Source organism: Arvicola amphibius, chromosome 4 (assembly GCF_903992535.2).
Source record: "Arvicola amphibius chromosome 4, mArvAmp1.2, whole genome shotgun sequence".
NCBI lineage: Eukaryota > Metazoa > Chordata > Mammalia > Rodentia > Cricetidae > Arvicola > Arvicola amphibius.
Window position 1 is genome coordinate 99265153 of NC_052050.1, and position 15967 is coordinate 99281119.

Here is a 15967-nt window from a genome sequence, read left to right on the forward strand (position 1 = left end):
CAGAGCCAGCACAGGGGGAGAGACAACGTAGTCATGCTGGGATTGAGTACTGGGGATCCAGGCTGTGAGAGTGCTGCCGACATTTGCATGGTTCTAGAGCATCTGAAGGACTTCTCTGCTTACCTGAGGACACCAAGCTGCTGAAGTACGGGCCTCGTGGGCACAGACCCCAAGAAGACTCCACACAACCTCTGGAGATAGCTTCCTTCAGTTAAGCTGGATTCCTTTCTTGATTGACTGAGACAGGCTCTCATTAGCCCAGGCTGTCCTTAAACTGTGTAGCCAAGGGTGACCTGGGTTTCTGATCTTTACCTGATGAATCTTCTCACTGGCTGTTTTTATTTTTAAATCACTGGTTCAACTTCCTTAGTAGTTCTGTCTGTTTAAATTGTTTATTTCATTTCTGGTCTTGGTTATTTGAGTCTTCTCTTATTAGTCAGTATGACTAAAAGTTTGTCTGTCTTGTGGATTTTGGTCATTTTCTATTTCATATCCCATCTTATTTCTGCTCAAGTCTGAATTTACTTCTCCTGGCTCTAGATTTGGTTTTCCTTTTCTGACAACTGAAGGTATAAATTTTAGTTGTTGGCTTCAAGTCCTTTGTGTGTGCATATGTTGAGTGTGGGGGGCCTAAGGTCAGCCTCAGGCTTCCCTCCTCAGGTGCCAAACTCCCTCCCTCCCTCCCTCCCTCCCTCCCTCTCTCTCTCCCTCCCTCCCTCCCTCTCTCTCCAGCTCCAGTAAAGGGTCTGTCACCCAGCTCACTGACTAGCTGAGGCTGGCTGGCCAGCTAGGGAGCCCCAGGGACCTGCCTGTCTGTACTTCCCCAGTGCTGAGGCTACAAGCTTGTGCCACCATGTCTGGTTTTGGCCGGTTTTTACGTTGGTCCTGGGATCAGCTCAGGTCCTCTGCTTGTGTGGTCAGTGAGCCTCCTCCCCAGCCCCCTCTTCACCTTTCTTTCCCGCTTCGTGCCCCAGCATCGGTTATCCCAGCAGATTCTCCCAGGTCAGCTGCTCAACTCTTCCATCAAATCTTTCCATCTAGTTACTATAGTTTTTAATTCTAGACATTTTGTTGTTATTTTCATTTTCCTGATTGTGTGTAGTTTAACCTTGATTTTCAGCTTATTGTGCATACAAGGACAGCATTTAAATGCCCTTGGAAGAAACTGAGAGGCTCTGCTTCTGGCAGGTCGGTTCCTCTGAGGAGACACCCTCCTTTCCTGGACAGGAGCATTTGCATTCTTTGCACATGTCTTACGCATAAAGGACTTCTGTGGCTCGGCCTGTTGGGCCCTTCAGACCTTTCCTCTAGTTCTAGGTGTTCTTAGCTGTGAGAAGCTGGTGGCGCTGTGGCCCGCTACCCTTGCCAGCTAGAGTTCTGCCTCCAGCCAGATATCCAGACTACATCAGCATTCAGAGCGCGGAGTAGAGTGAGGCAGAAAACAGTCCCCGGCAGTCCGGATGAGTGGAGGCACACAGTCCCCGGCAGTCCGGATGAGTTTGCACAATGCAAACAAGCTCTGCCCTTTCCCATCTACTTCCAGGGGAAGCTGGGCCAGGCAGCTGCCTTGAACTCTGCGCAGCAACATGTAGGGTGGCGGTGGGGAGTGGGGGGGAGGGTGACAGACGACTAAGAGCCTCATAGCTCTTGGTTTCTCACTCTGTCCAGCACACTAAGTCCTCACTCCACACCCTGAGTCACACACCAGGTCTTCATTCCACACTAAGTCACATTTTCCATTTCACTAACTTTCTCTTTGGCTGTTTTACATTTTAACTTGAACTTCACACACCTGACTCACATTACGTCTAGAAATTTCTTTTGACATGTTGTTCATCTTTGAATGTCTTCTTTCATGCCTTTAAGAATCCCAGGCTTAGCCGGGCGGTGGTGGCGCACGCCTTTAATCCCAGCACTCGGGAGGCAGAGGCAGGCGGATCTCTGTGAGTTCGAGGCCAGCCTGGTCTACAAGAGCTAGTTCCAGGACAGGCTCTAAAAAAGCTTCAGAGAAACCCTGTCTCGAAAAACAAAAACAACAACAACAACAAAAAAAAAAGAATCCCAGGCTTCTGGGCACGCCTTTAATCCTAGCACTCGGGAGGCAGAAGCAGGTGGATCTCTGTGAGTTCTAGGTCAACCTGGTCTACAGACTGAGTTCCAGGACAGCCAGGGCTACACAGAGAAATCCTGTCTCAACAAACAAAACAAAAAAGATCCAGGATTCAGAATGTGACGGTCCCAGGCGTATCCACTGCTGTCAACTGCAGCTGTGACTTCTGAAGCAAATGTGCTGTCAGCTGCCACTCTGAGTCAGGGTCACAGGTACAGTGTCACCTCAGAGCTACTAATACAGGTTCTGAAGGCACAAGGTTCAGAGAGTCCTTAGGGGCCTTGAGAAACTTGGCTTGGCGCAGCCGTCTCCAGGCCTTTGCATCTGTGGCTTTCTGTAGTGTGTGCTCCTGTGGAATAAGGTTACTCTCAGGCGTTACCCCTTTAACCCTCAGGCAGTTCACTCCCCGCCCCCAGACAGGATCTCTCAGTGCCCAGAGTTAGCCCAGCTGGGCTTTAGCAGGCCTAAGATGGCCGGCTAGTGAACCCCAGGGATTCCTGTCTCTGCCTCCTCTTCCCTAGTGCAACAAGCATGGCCCACACCCATATTTCCCCTCCCACTTCTGGGGATTAGCCCATGCTTGTAGGGCAGCACTTCATCAGCCAAGCTGTCTCTCCCAATGGTTCTTGTTTGCTTTCTTTCTAAGAAACTATATAATTTTTATTTTCATGTCTGAGTGTTTTTCCATCATGTCTGTCTGTGTACCTTGTGTGTACCTGGTGCTTGTGAAGTCAGGGCATCAGTTCCCCTGGGACTGGACTTATAGGCAGTTGTGAGCCATTATGTGGGTGCTGGGAATCGAACCTAGGTTCTCTGTAAGAGCAGCCAGTGATCTTAACCGCTGAGCCATCTCTCCAGCACCCACACATCAGTCCAGGCTGATCTCATACTAGCTTTCCTCCTGTTTCCGCCAACAGCTCCTTCTTCGTAAGAACTGCTCTGCACACACTTGGTTAGGGCTCTGTGCTCACCGTAGAACTGAGCACCTGCCATCCCGGCAGGAGCGCAGAGAATGGCGTTGGTTTTCCATTTGGGATGGGGCCTGGGTGAAAACTTACCACCACACTGTAGAGGAAAGGCCAAGGGCACAGAGTCCTGGGCACAAAGCAGATTGCAGCTCCATGGGGTCACAGGTATCCTGGACACACAGTGTGAGGAATGGAGCAGGCAGGGTCCACCTGAAATCAATGCCAGCCCATCACCCATGCCTGCCCATTGCTATGCCAGCCCATCACTGTGCCTGCCCATCATTATGTCAGCCCATCACCCATGCCTACCCATCACTGTGCCTGCTCATCACCCACGCCAGCCCATCACCATGCCTGCCCATCACTGTGCCAGCCCATTACCGTGCCTGCCCATCACTGTGCCAGCCCATCACCCATGCCTACCCATCACCGTGCCTGCCCATCACCGTGCCTGCCCATCACTGTGTACCCATCCTCCACTGAGCCTAGGGGAAGGGTGTTCCCGTCATTTACCTGCCAGGCCCGGGCGAGCTCCTCCAGGCTGGCAGCTTCCGTGCCATCCGGCAGCATTAGCTCATCATCTGCTTCATTATTGTTGGTACCCAGAAGGCCAGCAGATGTACCTGAAAGGCAGGAGGAACCTATTGGGCTGGGAAAGCCTCCCTCTCCCCTCCTCAGGACTCCAAGCTCCCAGAAGTGGAGGCGGGGGAGAGGATTTGAAGATGATGTCTATGCCTTGCAGTGCTTCCCCCACTGGGCCAGTTAGCAAGCTTTCCGGGAACCTCTTGGGGGTCTAGCTGCATGATGTCCCCAGGGAAGAAAGCCAAGATGGGTCAGAAACCCTGGGCCAGATGTTGGCCCTGGGAACAGGAGTGAGTCACTCAGCCTCTGCTGGGTCATCTGCAATGGAACAGGAACCACCAGGGCTAGAAGTAGACGGCCGTGTCATACTAGAAAGGAGGCCAGCAGTCACGGCCACCCCAGCAGGAAAGTGGCCATTCAGCAAAGACAACCTTCGGAATTATTTCTGCCTCTTGCCCATTGGTTTCTTACCCATCAGGGACACCGACAACTGTGCTGCTGAGAAAGGGTCACATCACCCTCAGCCCTGGAGTCTGGCCATGGGGTAGCCAAAAAAGGCCCTTGTGGGCAGCACCGAGCCCTGACCCACCGTGGTGCCACAGGCCCAGCGTCAGGCTGCAGGGCCTGCTGGCACATCATAAGAGACAGACACATCATCCTCGTGGCTCAGCTCGACCTTGGACCCAGTGTTCAGCATAGTAGGAGGCGGGTCTGTATCCTAGCAGCTGTCCCGAGGCCTGGCAGTGTTGCACGGTTTATAAGCCTGTGGACCACACGGGTAAGGCCCAGAATCATTCCCAGCACCAAACCTTTAGGTGACGAAGACAAGAAGCTCCTCCCACTCCCAAGTTGTGTGGTTCAGCTCCACTTGAAGGTCCATGAACCCCAAGCCTGTGCGGCTCAGCATCAGAACGTTTGGTGAGTGAAGTCCTTGGCTGGCAGGAAGCTGCTGCAGCAGGGACCCAGGCCCCATACCTGCCCATCAAAGTCACCAGGTTCCTGGCACTGGCAACCACAGCGTAATCTGAGAAGAGGCCAGGCAAGCTCAACACTGAGTAAATCTGCCCAGGAACAAGTGTGTTCCCAAGTCTGGGGTCTCTGCATTCAGGGGTGCTAAGCCTGGTGCTGGGCTTCCTCTGTAGAAGGCCTTGGGCTCAGATGCTGGGCATAGAGCACACACGAGCCAGCCATGCTAACCTTTATACTCCACACAGGAAGAAACTGAGGCTGAAGAAGTTGATACAGCAGTGTGACCCAGATGCAGGCCTCTCAGGGACCCCAAAGGCTACAGACACTGCCTCCCCAGCAAGCCTGCACTCAGCCAGTGGCCTTCCAACTCCAGCTGGAACCCGGCCTGCTTCTTCATGGCCCCCTGGGAGAAGGCTGGCCTCAGAAGGCGCCCTCGGCAGCTGTGTACTCCCCGTTATATTCTGGACAAAATCCAAGGTCTGTAGCCCCAGATGACCCCACCAAGCCCAGAAGCTTGTGGGATTGAGGGCTTGGCAGGCTTTCCTGTGGCTGCTTGTCATCAACCCCTTACTAGGCCCTTTGCCCCATAGGCACAGGGTTTCCCACGGAGGAGGTGGACAGGTCAGGCAGGACTTAGGCTGGAAGGGCGTCCTCTGCAGATGCCGCCGATACCCATAGAACTCAGCCAGCAGGTTAGCCTCAGGCAGCTGAGGAGTGACCGCAGGAGTTTCTCCCGCATCCAGGGGCTCATCTCCTGCTGGCAGCAGAGGTTCCTGGAAGGGACACAGAGGAGCTAGACCCCCTATGAAGCTGGGATGTCCCACTGAGCCTCACCTCCTTTCCCTGGCGGATGGTGATGTCACATTAGCAGGCTATCCCCTAGAGAGGGCCTGCCTTGGTCTGGGAAAGTGTCCTCACAAGATGGGCCAAGGCCCTGCAGTAAAGGCGCAGCTGTCTGATTTTTTTTTTACCCTGCTCCAGGGTGCAGTGGGGTGATGGGATGGGCACGGACACCAAGGAAGGGGAAGTCCGCTCAGGGTGCTGTGTCACAGGGATACAAGCACAGTGAGATAATGCTGAATGGGCCAGAAGAGGGTTCAGCCAAAGGGAAGCTGGGGAAGAGCAAAATGATCTCTGGGATCAGAAAGGACTCTAGAACTTTCCCAGACTGTGGGACAGAGCCCAGCAAACTTGGAGTTTGAAGGAGCAAGGAGGCAGCTAACGCTGGGCGACAGTAGGAAGGGGGATGGGCACTGGGCACGGCCACCACAGAGCTACAGGAACTAACCTCCACTGTCACAAGAAACCCCACTCAGTTCCATCTGCTGGAGCGTTCTTCCTACACAGACCCTGCCAGGTTTGCAGCTGTATCTCCACTCATTCTCCTAGGAAGCATGTCCCAAGTTTACAGGTGGGTAAACTGAGGCAGAGTAGGAGTCCAACCAAGTAAGCCCAAGCTTTCCATACCCAGGAGGCACCATTCTGCCACCTGCTGGAGTAGGAGGGAACTGCAGGCATTCTTGGAGGCTCCTACCTATGCGTCCTGTGCTGCCACTTGTCCAGGCTAATCCCTGCTCACCCAGCAACACCTGAGGTGCCAGCACCCTGCCTCAGTCTTCCAGAGCTGTGTGAGAATAATCCCTGTGGTTCAAGACACCACATTTCTAGTTACACAGCATTGGTTACACACGTACAGAAGCCACACAATCTTGTCACCATCTGTAAAGGGACCTCCATCATCCTTTTAGCTGCCAAGGCCACATACTTTGGAATCTTCTCTCACTCTTTCTACCACCTACTTCCAGCTGAGTCTCAGTCCTCCAGGCTAACCTTAAACACAGCTGTGTTCTGGCTGTCTCTCATCCCTTCCATGCTGCCACTGTCCCGGCAACCACATACCCAGCCACGTTGTCAAAATAGGGCCCTACCCCCTGCCCATCTTCATAATCTATCCTCAGCATGATCTGCTATGCCCAAATCCCTGAAGTCCCTGCAAAAGCTAACAAGGAGACCGCGTCCCGTATGTAAAAACAAAGAGCCTTTATTTTATGCAAGTTTGCAAACTTGGTCTCCCCGCATTGGAATTGGAATTGGAATTTATTCCCCGTGTTGGAATGAATGGAGAGTCCCGAGCTCAGTTAGAATTGGGTTTTTATAGTAGTAAAGGTGGGGGTGAAGGGTTTCTGAAGTTTAGGACCCCTGATTGGCTGACATTTGTCTAGGGGTGTCCTAGTGAGTGTGTGCTGGCAGGTGGTCCTATCTACAGCGACTGGAATGCTGCGTGTTTCCTTTGGATGGTTTTTTTTTTTTTTTTTTTTTTTTTTGGTGGTGCTCGGGTAATCTCAGTTTGTAGTTCTTCCTGCAGCCAGGTATTGCTTCGGGGTAAACTACTGAGACTCGGACCTCTTATTAAATTTATCGATGGCCGAGTTCTACTCTGGCAGGTGATAATGGTTGGATGTAAAGAACTTCCTTTGGGTGACCTGCTTATACTTATCTTATCATGGCTGGCTCCCACAGATCCACCTTTCCTTGGGCTAAAACCCTTGTTTGGCATGTGTGCCTATCTCCAAGCAGGAGCCAAGACCCTGGGCCACCAGGATCCCGTCCAAGGCCAGCTGGCTTCCTTACTGTTCTCCAGACAGGCACCAAATGGTGCACTTGCCTCTGCACTGTTTGTGTGCCTACCCAGAATTCTCTGCTCCAAGGTCACCTGGGCCGAAATGCTTGCCACACAAGCATAAGGACTGGAGGTCAGAACCCCATATGAATGTGGGGTGCACATGATGGCTCTTGTAATTCCTTTCTCAGAAGGTGACAGATGGTCCCCAAAGCAAACTGGCTAACAAGACTACTCATATCCGTGAGCTTTGGGTTTGATTGAGAGAGCCTGCCTCAATGAGTAAGGTGGAAAAACAATAAAGATTATTCTTTATGAGCTTCAAGCCTCCATATACATGTGCACATATCTGTGGGCCCACAGAAATGTATACCACACACACAAGAAATTGGGGATCCCCTTCTCGGCCAAACTGCACCATCACACACGCCCCTCCTCTTCAATCCACTTGCTGACCACGGCTTTCAGTAGCACATGCCACCTAACACATAGGTCAGGGACTGGGACCCTGCCCCTCAGACCAAATCCAGGCAGCTGGCCAAGAATGGCTTTCCCATAGCAAGGCTTTTGCAAAACCAAGTAGAATATGAACAGAGCTTTTGCAGAGCCTGAACTTCAGTTTCCCCTGTCAGAAGAGGACCACCTGTATGGCATTGTTGTCCTAAGAGTGAGATGGGTCAATTTCCCATTGCTGTGTCCCACCATGTAGCAGGAACACAGAACCCACAAGTCTCCGTGCCCCCCACTTACCTGACTGAGTAACTGAACATGCTCTATAAGGGTTTGCAGAGTCGCCTCAGGGCCCAGAAAACCTCAGCCCAGGACAATGTATGGTGGGTGGCCTGGGTGGGGCAGGGACAACCATCAGAGCCACCCTTAATTAGCCCAACCCCACCCCACCCTATCACACACACCCTCGCCAGGTCCAGGGCAGCCTGAGCAGCCAAGCCTGTAGCCACTGCCTGGCTTCTTTAGCCCTCTCTCACCACACCTCATCCAGCAACTGCAGCATCACCTCACAGTAGGCCTCCTCTAGTGTGACCAGAGGCTCTGCAATAGGTAGTCACCCTGAGTGAGGCCCCAGAGCTCCTGGGAGCAGATGAGAATCTATAGTGTGAGCCGGGCAAGACAGCCATGCCTAACATCCCAGGCCTAGAGGACATAGAGCCTGTGCCCTGGAGTAAGGGATGGGGTAGAAATAAGAGAGGGCACACTAGGACTGCTGACCTGGTTGCCTGGAATTGGTGGGAAGGGCCTGCTACCCGCATTGTGCAAGTGTGCCTCCCAGCTGGGAAGCCCTGTGACAAGGCTGGTAGAAACCCCGTGTAACTACACGGCGCTTCCCTGGTAAATGCTTCCTGTGGGCATTACAGTTCAACCTAGGGGGAGTTGATGGCATCCAGCGTGACATGTTGAGGCTCTGGATGCTACATGTAGGGTTCCTGGACTTCAGTCCAGCCCCCTGCCCCGTAACCAACTCTGCTCTTTTCCCTGTGCCAGTCACCAACACAGGGACTCAGGCATAGCCAGTTCTGAGCTAGGGACAGAGACAAGTCCCCAGTCACCGACACAGGGACTCAGGCATAGCCAGTTCTGAGCTAGGACAGAAACAAGTCCCCAGTCAGCGACACAGGGACTCAGGCATAGCCAGTTCTGAGCTAGGACAGAGACAAGTCCCCACTGCTTGCTTTAGTTCTGGACAAGCGTCTCGGACTGAAGAAGGACCAAGAGCATTCCTTAATTGTGGGGAGGCCAGGTTCTCAGCTTGCTTGGGGGCAGGGTCCTCAGGACAGAGCTGTGTGCTAACAAGGACAGAAACCTTGCTGGAGCTCATAGACAGATACCTAGCAAGGCTAGGTGCATGAGAGAAGCCAGGCAGAGGGCAGATGAAGCCTGGGCAGCAGACATTACTTTGGAGCCTATGAGGATGGAGAAAGCATGTCAGAAGGGCACAGAGGCTGCAGGAGCCTAAGAAATAAGGTGTGTGTGGGGGTCTAAAGAAATTAGACTTTCATTCTGACTGAGGCAGTGGTGTGAGGACAGGTGTGCAGGCCTAGGGACCCTGGGCCAGCGTAATGCAGGGTGTGCCCTCTCCTATACTCATGGTCCAGCTCATGTCGCAGCTACTCCAGGTAGAGAGGCAGGTGACCAGTCAGCGTTTGCTTGACCTGGCCCCGGCCCGACAAGGTGTCCACCACCCGGCCACCTGCCTGAACAGCGTCTAGCCCCATCCGGGTCAGCTGTACCAGGCTCTCTGTTGCTCTATCCAGGGTGCCCACTGGCTGTGCGTAGGCAGGGAAACCAAGGCAAGATCGGTGGGAAGTCTACAGAGGCACTCTCCAGCCTTTTGTGCCCGGGCTCGAGAACTGGTACACAGGCCAGAGCCGCCGCCCCCCCCCACCCCCCACAGGGACTACCTACCAGGTTCTGAAACCCTCTCACATAGTAACCCAGGCTTGTGGTCCTCTCTTCCAGCTGGGCTCGCACCTGGGAGCGGTCATCCTGGACTGTGGGGCAGAGGGACAGGCGAAAACTGGAGGAAAGGCCCTCCTGGGGACTGGAGGGTGTGCCCGCTGCCCTAAACTTGTCCACTCTGATTTTCTAGGCACTGCTGCTCTTTCCAAGAGCCCTCCATCCCAGCCTGCTTACTTCCGTGTGGCTCAGCAGGGGCCCTGAAAGCCTTGTACAACTAGGAAGAGGCCCTGGTTAGTTGCCTGCAGGGCCAGGCGTCCCCAGAGGCTGGTTGTGCTGCTCACTGCTCTGAAGCAGGGCCTCCCACTCCACGGCTCTCGTGTGGGTGCATGCCAGTAACCTCACACTCTTCTCTGCTCTCTGGAGCCTGGGAGGGACTGAGGTTGCATCCATGCCTTCTCTCTCTGCCTTCCCAGTTCCCTACACAAAACCTCAGGCCATTAGGGTTTAAGAGCCTTGAGCTGTACCACGTAGGTGATCCCTTCTCCTGTTCTATTTAAAGTCCCCACCTCACACCCACCTCTGGGGAGATGAGCTAGATCCACTCCCATCCCCTGGTGCCCCACAGCCTCGCCTGACTCAGCAAAGTCACGATAGATATGGATAAGAAGTTCACCCCAAATCTGGGGTTTTCTTGTGCTTCTAAGTTCTCAACAGGACAGGAATAGGGATCCCCTGTCCTCCTTTGGACAAAGGTGAGGCCCAGCTTAGCTGGCCTGGGTACCTGTCACCTTCCACTTACCTTCCACATGGGCAGCAGAAGTCTGAAGGCAGCTCAGGGCCCGCGACACCAACAACCTTAGTTTCTCATCCTTATCCATGCTGCCCTCCAGCTGGACCAGGCTTCCGGAAGCTGAGGTAGAGATGCAGCCCAGCAGGAGGAGTGCTGAGCCCTGGAGCCTTGGAGCTACAAACCAGACGTGAGTGGGCCTGGCTACTGGGGCTGCTCTGGTTTTTGGCCTCTGCCTGTCCCAGGCTCAGGGAAGGGCTAGGGCTGATCTAATCAGTAGAGAAGGGATAGAAAAAATGCCCACACTGTTCTTCCAGGAACACCGGGTTCCCTGCCCGTCACATGGCTTGGAATCCCACCACATACAGTAGAACATATATAGCAAATCCCACTTGTAGGTGTCTCCCCACCAACCCAGTTCAGGAGGCTTAAAACCCTTGTCCTTACACACTCTTTAGACAGATGCAACTGGTCTGGGGATCCAGTCCCAGTGTCCACGGGACATAAAGCCTGGGTCATTGTGTTTACCCAAATCCTGATAGACACCCATCCTTGAGGGAGGAGGTACAAGACAAATGTTTTTGAATGAACTGGAACAATGCCAAAGGCTTTAAGGCCCAAGGGGAGGGACCATTGAAAATGACCAAGAGACTGGCAGAGCAACTGGGAGAAGGGAGACACTCCTGCTCTGCCCACTGCCCTGTATTCTGTAGGCTAGATCCTGCAACTCAAAGCTGTGCAGCCTTAAATAAGGGTATCACCCTCTCTGAGCCTCAGCTTCTGGCTGTAATATGACATAGATCAGTGGTTGCCAAAGCTCAGAAATCAAGAGGTCCCATTGAGTCTTAGGGTTGAGTTGCATTCATCAGTCTCTGATGTCTTTGCAGTGGTGGTCAAGGAAAAATGAGGCCACATTGGGATAAAGTAGACCGTGAATGCAAAATGCTGCATTGTTGAAGGTGGTACAGACCAGGGACTGGGCAAGGACTGCAGGGCAGCATTGTTAGCCAAGGACAACCAGGAGCCGCTTGGAGCTAGCGTGGCTGGGGACCTGACAAGCCAGCCTTCAGTTTGTCTTCAGCACCATTAGTTATGGCCGGAGAACAAGGACCCACCAGCCATGGTTGGCTTGGGTCTGTTCCTGAATATTTCTTTCTTCTGTTTGTGAGCATAGGCTGTGCACTCACAGACTCCAGAGTGGGGTAAGGAGAGTGGAGGGTGGGGACCACACTTGGGTGCCTCTCAAGTGCTTGCCCTCAGGTCTTACTCTGTCTCTAATTCCAGGAGTGGAATCAAGCACCAGTTTGTAGCTGGGCAGAGCAAGCCTGGTTGTAAATGAGGAAGTGGCAGGCCCAGAGACTCAGCCTGATATGAATGGCCATGGTCTCTGGGCATGACCCCACCTAGAAATGTCATCTGTGATGGCTATTCTTGGTTATCAACTTGACTACATCTAGAGTTGACTAAAACCCAAGTGGCTAGGCACACCTGTGAGGAATTCTCTCTCTCTCTCTCTCTCTCTCTCTCTCTCTCTCTCTCTCTCTCTCTCTCTCTCTTTTTAAATTTTTTTAAAATATTTATTTATTCATTATGTATACAGTATTCTTTCTGTGTGTATGCCTGCAGGCCAGAAGAGGGCACCAGATCTCATTACAGATGGTTGTGAGCCACCATATGGTTGCTGGGAATTGAACTCAGGACCTCTGGAAGAGCAGGCAGTGCTCTTAACCACTGAGCCATCTCTCCAGCCCTCCTTTTTTAATTTTTAAAGATGGTTTTTTTCTGTGTAGCCCTGACTGTTCTAGAAGTCCTCTGTGGACCAGGCTGGCCTCAAACTCGCAGAGATTCACCTGCCTCTGCCTCCCAAATCCTCTGCTGTTTAAAGGTGTGTGCCACCACTGCCCAGCTCATAAATTTCTTTCTTAATTTGATCATTTAAAGTGGGAAGATCTACTTTGAACCTTTTGACGGGGTGTGATCCACCTCTAATCTGGCCTCTAATCTAACCTGCTGGCAAGTCCATTCCTTCACTGGCATTAGAGCCTACTTCTTCGGGATTATGGTGTCTACTGAAGACGCTGAGACATCCAGCCTCGTGGACTGAGCACTTACTGGGTTCTTGGACTTTCCATTGGTAGACAGCCATTGTCAGGCTAGCTGGGCCACAGCCTGTGAGCAACTCTAATAAGTTCCCTTTCTATAGATTCATTCCATCAGATCTGTTCTTCTAGAGAACCCTGTCTGATACACCATCCTTGTTCCATTTGAGAAGGATAGAATCGGTCTTTTGGTTATAGAAAGGGAAGGAAGGGCCGTGGAGTAATGGAGGAGCCACTCTGGGGTCTGGAGAATAAATATTCCCCAGAATAAATACTCTACACACTTCTAGTCCTGGACCTGAAGTTCCACTGACAGCCATTAGATGGCAGTGCAGCCCAGGCAGAGGGGCTGCTGGCATGGAAACTTGGAGGGATTAGACATCATCCTCCTGCTGCACAAAGAAGTCAGGTGCATTAGGTCTGCTGTGGTTGTCGGGGATGAGGCTAAAGTGCAGGCCCTGGTCAGGGTCTGGAGGAAGACCCAGCTGGTATTGAGAACGCAACAGTAGTGCAGACTGTGCTCCCCGGAGAATGAGAGGGCCTGATGGAAGACTGCAGAGGTTCAGAGGTCAGGAGACACAGGGAGAATGGCTTTGTCCCCACTGGATTTTGGCCCAAGCTGTGATCCCTCCCACCTGGATTGCTGTAACAGGCTGTGCGGGTGGCAGGCCCTACTGCCCCACCCACAACCTTCTTCAGCAAAGCCTGCATGGGTGCCCGTGTGTGTGTGGAGCATGCCTGCACAGGTGCCTGTGTGGGTGAAGCATGCCTGCATAGGTGCCTGTGTGAGTGAAGCGTGCCTGCACAGGTGCTCTGTGTGTGAGTGAAGCATGCCTGCACAGGTGCCCATGTGTGGGTGAAGCATGCCTGCATAGGTGCCTGTGTGTGGGTGAAGCATGCCTGCACAGGTGCCTATGTATAACCCCTGCACAGTGCCTGTGTGTGACCTCTGTGGGGCCTGCAGGTGTCCTGAGGCCACTCGTAAGCCTTGTTCCCATCCCACCCTCCAGGCCCTGAGCCTTTGGTCAGTCCTGTCCTCCTCCACTCTGGACAGCTCTCCAGCAGAGTGGCACCTGCCTCTCACTCAGCAGATGGACAGATGGGTGGGTGGGTGGTAGGTGGACAGCAGGAGGGTGGGCGGGAAGGCAGGTAGGTATGTGCGTGGGTGGGTGAGGGACAGGAAAGAGTAAGAGACAGGTGGATAGGAGGACCTCAGAATGGTGGGGGGCTCAGGCGACAAGCCCAGGTAGTAGCAGGATTGGGTCCCAGTGTGTGCCTCAACAGTGGTGGTGGTGACAGCTCTCGTTTGTACATCCTCCTGAATATCACAATCTCCCCGCTTCCTTCTCTCACATAAACTAGCGATAGATGTCCCGCATCTGATGTGCGCAGAGCCACCATGACAGCTCTGCCGGTTTGGTCATACCCTGCCTGTCCCAGGTGCTCCCCCTCCTCAGGGTCCCTGGTTCCCTGTACCCCCCCCCCCCGCTCAGCAGACTCACCCTGGGCAAGCTGCAAAGCTTGCTGGGTACAGGAGCCCGTGAAGATGTCCTCTGGTGTGGCCCGTGTGTGGACCTTGTCCCACTGGGGCAGCTGATGCTTCTGGAATGGGTCATGACATGAGGGTTATCACATAGGAGAGAATGCCCACAGTATCCACAGGGGTGACTGTCACTCACACAGAGACCAGGTGCCAGTGACCCCAGCCTTAGAACCCCAGGGTCTCAGAAACCTGGGTGGGGCTGAAGTGGATAGACTCTCAGAGCCAGGGTCCCCATTTCAGTGCAGTCTGTCTTTTGTCCCACACTCTGAAGAGCTGCACTCAGCCCCCTTGGAAGCCCTGGTTGATGGGGAAATGGGAGGTGAGCCCTGCTATTTCTGGGGAGGTGAGCCTTGCCCTGCCCCTCCCCCATGTGTAACAGACCCTAGCACTAGCAGCGCCTACACACTGCCTAACACCAATCGGAGTGATCTACTTCCTGGTAGGACATGACTATCACACCCATTTCATTTTTTTTTTTTTTTTTTTTTGTTTTTCGAGACAGGATTTCCCTGTAGTTTCTAGAGCCTGTCCTGGAGCTAGCTCTTGTAGACCAGGCTGGCCTCGAACTCAGAGATCCGCCTGCCTCTGCCTCCCGAGTGCTGGGATTAAAGGCGTGCGCCACCACCGCCCGGCCTCACACCCATTTCAAATGAAGCAAGGCACAGCCAGAGGAAAGTGTGGCCTAGATCCCATGGCATAGTCAGCACCTGAACTAAGAACTACACTGCCTTCAGCTCGGCACTTCCCACAGCTGGCAAGGCTCCCTGCCCATGCCTGGCTCTGAGTCTGGCTTCCTGGGCCTCATGTCACATTCTGCTGTGGCTGGTGTTGGTCTCAAGAGAGAGACCCGGGTCTGAGTCCGGGCCACACAGGCCTGCAGCAGGCCCAGGGCCAGGTTCCCTTGAGCTAACACGGACTAAAAGATGAGCCCAAGGCCTACTGGGAGGCCCAGAAGGAGGATCCCAGGCAAGAGGTCACCAGTGAGCCAGCACATTCCTGACCTAGGGAGGCAGTCAGGCAGCCATCCCAGGCCACACTGTGGGTAGAGGACCTGTTAGGCCAGGTAACCTCCAGAGTCACAGGTGAGCCTCTGTCCCTTGACTGTTGAATCTGTATGAGGAGGGAACAGAGGTGAGGCCATCACCACCCCCGACAAGGAGATGTTAGCTGGATTGTGGCTGCCTTTATCTTCCCTGGAGAAGAAGTGGGGTTACAGGAACTTTGGTCCTCCTAGTAGGAGTCCAGAACCCCCTACTGGGAAACTGAGAAAGGCCTCCAGCCCCTTCTGGGTCCTGAGTGACCTGCCCTACCATCAGCCAGCCTCTTCCATCAGAAGCTCCTCAGTTTAGTTCTGGCCTCAGGGCCTTTGCACTTACTGTTCCATAGCTCGTATTCCTGGGTCCTTGGCTGACAGCCTCTTTTCCTATCAAGGTCTCCCCTGACCTTTCAAATCCAGCTCCCTGTGTATCCTTGCTACCACGACTGCTTGCATTGTCCCAGCCCTGGCCTCAGGACATGCCGTTGTTCCTTGACACCAACTGGAATGTCCAAGCCTTGGCCTTCAGAGGCTTGTTACCACTTCCCCTCCTGACCTCTGAGCAGCCACCAGGGAGCACACCTTGGCTGACTGACCTTAGCCTCAAACTAGGCTTCAGGTGACAGCCAGAGGGTACTGAGCTCGGTAGAGATCCCAGAGACCAACAGAGACCCCTCCCCTTAGCCTGCTGCTGACCTTGATGCACGGGGCTACCAGGGCCTCCCTGCTGGTAACTTTAAACCACTGGCCTTCATTCAGGACAATTTAGTACATCTATTTGTATGTGCACATGAACATACATGTACCACAGTCCACATGTGTGGGGGATCAGAGAACA